At 22.6% G+C, this 7574-nt stretch overlaps 1 pseudogene; it reads left to right on the top strand.

Annotated features, from left to right (window-relative positions):
- Positions 1-998: 998 nt before the first annotated feature.
- On the top strand, positions 999-2293 carry LOC112603966 (annotated as a pseudogene).
- Positions 2294-7574: the final 5281 nt, after the last annotated feature.

The following is a 7574-nucleotide window of genomic DNA, read 5'->3' as shown; positions in this document are numbered from 1 at the left end:
ATCATTCTAAACGTTAAATAGTTGCGAGTTTGTAATCATGATTGGCAGGGTACAATAAAAGGAATTTTGAATCATGTAAAATGAAAAAGAACTTAAAAATTTATTTAAGTGATAAAATAAGTGGCACCAATCGGCCTACGTAGGAAAACTAAGTTAACCACTATATACTCTTCTATCCGCACTAAGTGGGCGAGATCGAACTTATGTGTGTTAAAATAAATCTCAATTGTATTACAATAGGGAATGTTTGTTGTTTACGTCATGCTAGTATTTACATTTATAAAATAACAATAAACTTTTCATGTTTATGCAATAGTCTCACTGTTGATTTCCATAATTTTATTTCATCATCCTCTACGATACAAAGTTATGTAGTTTAGATGATAAGGCCACGGTTTAAAAATATATTGTTAGTTGCTGTTAATAAAATAAATTGATAGCATAGCTAGGATTATCATAAACATATAAATTACGTGTTAATATTTTCCTATATCTTTTTAATTATACTTCTTCATAAAAAATTGATGTTTTAAGAAAATATTTTAAATATTGATATAGGTATTAATATATTGAAATGAAAATTGATTAAGTACATGATATTGTAATATTAATACTTACTTGAATAGCAATAATGCATTAAATGCTTACTTATCTTCATTTTACTCCTATTGGTCAAGTAACTGAAATTATTAAGTACGAATAATTAAGTCGATATATATTTTAAATAAAGATTTTAGCATGTATGTATGACTACACAATGTATTAATACTTATGTGTACTTATTATTAAAACGTCTAATTCAAGGCAAAACAAATTACTAAAACATTTTATAAAATTATTATTTGCTTAATAGGTACCTATTTATTAATTACACGGAAGTCGTTTAATTATATTTACATTCATACTAAAATTATGGTAAATTATTAATTAATTAATTGGGATATTATATTACAGATATATCAATTAGAAATTATGATTACAAAAATGTTTACCGATATATGTATAAACAGTTGAGAAAAAATGTCATGCAAAACATACATTCATTTAAAGCATATAAACATAATGATTATGAAACAGATAGTGAAAAATGTTTTGATGACAAAAAATCGTTAATGGAGGCCGATCGAGCTATTGACATGCGTTCTCAGAAAATATGCTCACTTCTGTGGACAGGATTATTTTAAGATGCTCAATATTAAATTGCCTGGTTTTATCCTATGACAATGGTTTTATTTTAATCAAGTATAGAAATATAGGTTGAATTCCAGGTTACAAAATAGACTAGAATAATTATATTCATTACAAGATGCACATTTGTTGAGAACTGCAGCCCTAGATGATTTTAATAACTTACAAGAAAAATACATCCAAGATCTTACATTTGAAATTACAAAAGTAAAATAAACAATATTATTAAATTTTTATTTTAAACATATAAATTAGCTATAATATTTCATGTACTTAATATTAATGGTTTATTGTATATTGCAGGCATTTGCTTCAACGAAAAAAACAATTCATCAAATCCTATTACATTCTAGTGGATTATCTGGCCATAAAGAATCCCCACTTGCATACAAGGTGTCATTTGCTTTAATGTCATCGCTACAACATTTTTTCAACGAATTTCGAAATTCACAAAAAGTCTATCGCAACAGTAATTTCAAATAACTTATACGACATACTATTTTATATTATCATCGTGTATATTGTATACACTATACGCATAAACATTTTTTTAGAAATAAAACGTTTAGAAGGAATATCATTACAAATGTTATTGGAAACCGATGACAATACTTCTAATTGTAATTTATTGAGTATTAATGAACAATGCTCTTCGAATATTTTGGGACAACAATTACAGATGCTACAATCAAATCAAACACGAACATTCGCTGCTATACTTATTGAAGAAGAAAACGCTAAAATGACTGTACAGTTGGAACGCGAAGCAAATCAGATAGCCAGTTCTATTGTTGAACTTAACAACATATTTAAAGATGTTACGCACATGGTCGTTCAACAAGTTAGTTTAAACTCCATATATCCCGTTTGCTTAGTTTCTAGTGCGTACCTACATTATTGTAATTGCTATATTATTTTATTTTCGTAGGGTAGCGTTTTGGATCAGATAGACTACAATATTGAACAGGCTGAAATTAAAATTAAACAAGGTGGAGCGAAGGTTAAAGGATCAGAAAATGTTTATGATCGAAAAATTAAATGTATTTTGATTTTAGTTCCCATTAGTTTTGCGTTACTAGTTATTTTGCATATAACTACATTTTAATATATTAGTGTTCTTTTATGGTTCATTACTTTTTGTTTACCAAAAATACTTATTGATTTATCTATTTATTTAATATACATATTTTGTATTAAACTACATTATGTTTATCATTATTCTTAATTTTAATATAATATTAAACTATTATTTTGTGCCTAAATAATATTGAACGATTTAATATTATTTTTAAAATTGTACTGAATAGATTATTTCATATGATTGATTATTGGTATAGCAACTTATTTTACAACAATATATTTTCCATTTAAATTTTTTACCGAATTCGACGATCGTTTTTTACAGTTAACATTTTTTTTGTTTTTTTTTTTTTTTTTATTATCAAATACACCCTATTTCTCTATCCACACAGTTCCATCCTTGTGTTTCCTTATTATACTACAGCTGTTCAATTAAATGTCAATAGATCATCTAAGCTTAATAAATCATCTATAAAATATTAAACTTTTATATCTGTCTATACATTTGTATATTTTCTATAAACCTATCTAATTCCAGCAAAATATTTTTTGTTCTGATTTTTATATTTTAATCTTGTTTGAAGAAAATTTGGCTTAATTTCAAAAATCTTAAAGTTCATTTGTGGCAGCATGGGCACACTTTTTAATTTATATTTTTTTAATATAATTTAAAAAATCGATTAAATAAATTGCACAAGTCTTTTATAAATGTTCTGAAGCTGTAAATAATTAGCTATCGAAATATTATTGTATACAAAAACAATAAATTTAAATTATTCTGTCATGTTTAAGACATTTTTAATAATTAAATCTATAAAATGCATTTTTTTTTTTTTTTTTTTTTTTTAATAGACTTGTGAATAGGTAAGTGTAGTCTTTTATTAATAGTAAAAACAGTTAACTTTACTTACAGTTTTCACTTTAGTTATAGTATATATATATTATTACAATAAATTTAAAAACTACTAATAAGCTCTAATAATTAGGTCAATGTAATTATTTGCGTTATTTAAAAAAAAAAGTATATGCGTAATATTATTACTCAAAGGCTTACGTATAGTTTTTAGAATTATCTACGTTATAGAACTCACAATATGATTAATATATATTTATAATAAGTATAAAAAAATAATTAAATTTATAAATGGACAAAATTTAACATTAATAATATTACAAATTTTTCTCAACAAATACATTCTATAATACAAATTGAATTATGAGTTTCAAGCTACATGTGAATGTGTGATAATATTATGACAAGTAGACAAGGTGAATTAATCTTTTAGACGGTGGAATATATTATATGAGATCATATTTTTATACTTAAGTGCCTTGAAACAAAAAACATACATAAGACTAATAGCCACCATGCGTTTAAAATTTAAAATAGATTTCTTAAAAATAAAAAAAATAGTTTGATGCAGAGTACTAAGTATAAAGTAATAATATAAAAATAAATTATATTTACGCACAACAGTGTAATATTATGATGGTCGTAAAAATCATTTTTCATGAACAAAAATTTAAATTAGCTGCATAATAATATTTTAAAAGATAGATAATAAAAAAAAAAAGAACCATTAACGCTCATATTGATATCAAATACTTAAAAATAAGATAAATTTAAATTTAAATACATAATTTGTGTAACAAATGCTTAATTTTATAAAAAATAAATAAAAAATTATTTTGTATCTCAAGTGGAAATGATAATTTATTACAAAAGACAATGATTTTTAATTATTAATAGCATGCTTTAACAAAATACGTTTAATAATGAAATTAATGTTTTGCAGAAGTTCTTTACGTTGTTCTTTTTATCGTCTTCAATCATCAATTGATAAAAATTTTTTAAAACAGTTAGACTAATTTGAATATTTCCCTAGTAATATTATTCAGAAACCAAAACGTATGAGTTTACAGAAATTGTGCGTGTCAATCATAAAGAAGTCTGTAAAAATAATGACTCTATCACCACTTGACATCATGACAGCGATATAATTTTCAAATTTATTTTGATAATTTATTTTCTCTGTATTACAACTTGTTAATTCGATATTATTAAGCGATAAATGTATAGGGATTGTAGGTAGATACCTAAATCATAAATATTATCGATTTGATGCTCAAATTTTGTATAACTCGCGTGTGATTTAATTGTATATGTCGTGCGATGGATGTCATCAATAAAGTGATTCTTTATCATATTAGTCAAATATTACGTTATATTATATTCCATGACAGTCAATCACTTACTGAAAAATTGAAACGATCAATACCTCAGTGCTGCAGAGTGATTAGATTTTAAGCGGTTATTTTATAAATCATGATTTAATAAAACGATGTACCTAAATATCATCAATAAATAGTAGTCAATTTATAACACAACAATAGATTATACAAAAAAGAGTGTAAGAAAATTTGTAGAATATCGTTTTATTTTATTTTAATATTGTATACTTGTATAGTATATACACTATACTGCTAAATTACAACGTAATTTAATATGTCTATCATTTTTAGATTTTTGCCAACTGTATAAACAAACTTATGAGGAAATAATTTTCACTGTTTAAATAAGCAATTAAGCGTTTCATATATTTTTAACTATCAAGTAATTTGCAAATGTTTGTAATTTTATCAACATTTGAGCTTTAATGTTTAATTAGTTATAAAAAAATAATGTAATGATGCATTTAGGATATTTTTAATAATTATATTATGAAAAAAAAAATGAAGAACTTAATATTAAATTTCAAGCTTTTTGATCCAGCGAACATTTTTTCATTGAAATGTATAGAAAAATAAAAACTAAAAGTTGATGGGCTATACCCATTGCTTATTATCAGTATTACGGTAAATTGATTTAATTTTTATTGAAAACATTGTATTTATTATATTATGAATATTTAATTATGATAATAATACACAATGTGATTCTTTTATCACACAACATTCATTATTTCAAAATAAAAAGTATGAAAGTTTTAAAAAAATGTTATTCTAATCGAAATAAAGAACTTTTTTAAAAATATTAATATTTTTTATAACAATAAAAACAATATTCTTGTAAGTTTTTTAAAATTTTTAAATAACCATTTACATTTTTAAATTTATATATCTACTGAACAAAAATATTTTTGTACTTACAAATCTGAATTGGACATGTAGTTTATGAGTTATAACTTATAACTATTTGAAGTTTAGCGAGTGGTGAGTTACCCGGATACAATACTGTTCATCTAAACTTTTAATACTTATAGCTTACAAACTACTCGTCTAAATTAAGATTTTTATGTATGAAAATACTCCAAAAAATATTTTAATAATAAAAAACTTTTATTTTTTGACTGAATATAACATACATTGGTCAAAGCTTTCTATTGGTACCAAAATTATTTGTAACTTATATTCTAAATTCAAAAGAAGCAACCATTTACCATTACCATAATATAATAATATAATTGATTCACAAAATGATTGATTTTCTTTTATTTTATTAAAATTGGTAAAAATTTAAAAAACAATTATCTATGGACTATTCACCAAATAATAATTAATAATTATATTATAATTTCTTATACATATTATAATTTCCAAAACATATTAAATTTTTTGTTTTTTTTCTATTTATGTGTTTATTTGGTCAAAAAACTTAAAAATATAATACAAAGTTCTTCATAACTATTACGTTTTTATTGAAGATATTTAAAAATATATAGGTATAATTTTTTTTTCATAAGAATTTGAAGTTTAAATTTTGAGAAAATTCTTGAAAATAAGTAATAATTATATAAATAACATTTTTGAATGGCTTTATTTTTGTAGCTAAGGCTTTGAAATTTAATATAAAGTCTCCCAAAAAAACTAAATATTTTTTTTTTTTTTTTAATAGATATTTAAACAAATAATGACCTAATCTAACCTTGTGCAATTCAAAAATTATTTGAATGGATTTGAAGCTTTTATTTATCATATTATACAATAATTATACAAATTTACTGATTACACACGATGAACTATATATTATTATAAATTATAATTTACTAAAATCCACAAGTAAATATAATAATATATATATAATTAATAATTTGTTATTATGCTGTCAAAAAATAGTCAAAAATTCATATCACCCTCTTTAAAAAAAATATAAGGACACCACTGGTATACATTAACATTTAATGTATAAAAACGATTATGTCCACGTTCATTTTTTTTAAAGCACCAAGTTTATGTTCATGTTCTTATAAAAAAAAAAAGTAATAAGTAAAATAAAATAAGCACGTCCATCTAGTTGTTATTTTTTATTATTTGTATACATTTTTGAATAAAACATCAAGCAACATTAAATAAATAACTCTTTAGTTTTATACTAATCAAGTATATAATCACTGCGATTACAGTCAAAATTATTGAAAGCAAATTAAAATTAGAAATACAATTAGTATAATATAAAATATATTAAGTAAGTATATTTTATTGTCTAAAACTTAATTTTTCAAGTCTAGATTGTCCTCTTTGTATAGTTAAAAATGTATGCAAAAATAATTATCAATCATACAAATTTAACGAATTTTAAATATTAATTGCATAATATAATATGTCTTTGACTTGTATACGATAAGCATCAAATGTAGTAGCCCGCGTTGAATGCATACCACGTATAACGTAATTTTAAAATTGTATGAGTAATGAGTATTAAAAAAAATTTAAATATTGCATACTAATACAAATTTATTGATAATATCGTGCAGATACAATCATACGAATCATACGATGATAATATTAAAAATAAATTTAAAAAAAAAAGAATTTCGTTTACACAATTTAAAAATCGTACAAATTCCTTAAAAATATGAATTTTGTTGGGTTTTTCGTATTATACGAGCAAGTTTCATCACCAAATATAATAAGAACGTGAGTGCATTCTTTCCAAACACAGAAAAAAATGTTCATCTACATAGTGTTTATCTACATACGTACCAACGTTGTAGTGCTGTATTTATATATTATAGCAATAGTATGATAATTTATATTATATTATCAAAAAGATACGTTTTTATTTTTAAACTATATATAATATAAGACAGAACTAGTCTACCTGTAATAATTGAGAAGTGGAAACAGAAAAAAAAGTCGTAGACTTGTAAGTAAATTGTATACAAGTTAAGTTAAGTATATATATTTATATATATATATATATATATATTGTTGTGAGATAAATTTTATTTTAAATTATGGATGTCATTACTTTAGTTAAAATAGTTAATCATTCTTGGTCATCAAATACCTATATTATATAAAAT

Source organism: Melanaphis sacchari, unplaced genomic scaffold, assembly GCF_002803265.2.
Source record: "Melanaphis sacchari strain LSU unplaced genomic scaffold, SCAv2.0 Contig116_pilon_pilon, whole genome shotgun sequence".
Classification (NCBI taxonomy): domain Eukaryota; kingdom Metazoa; phylum Arthropoda; class Insecta; order Hemiptera; family Aphididae; genus Melanaphis; species Melanaphis sacchari.
The sequence above is the reverse complement of the archived record's forward strand: the minus strand, read 5'-3'. Positions and strand labels throughout refer to the sequence as shown.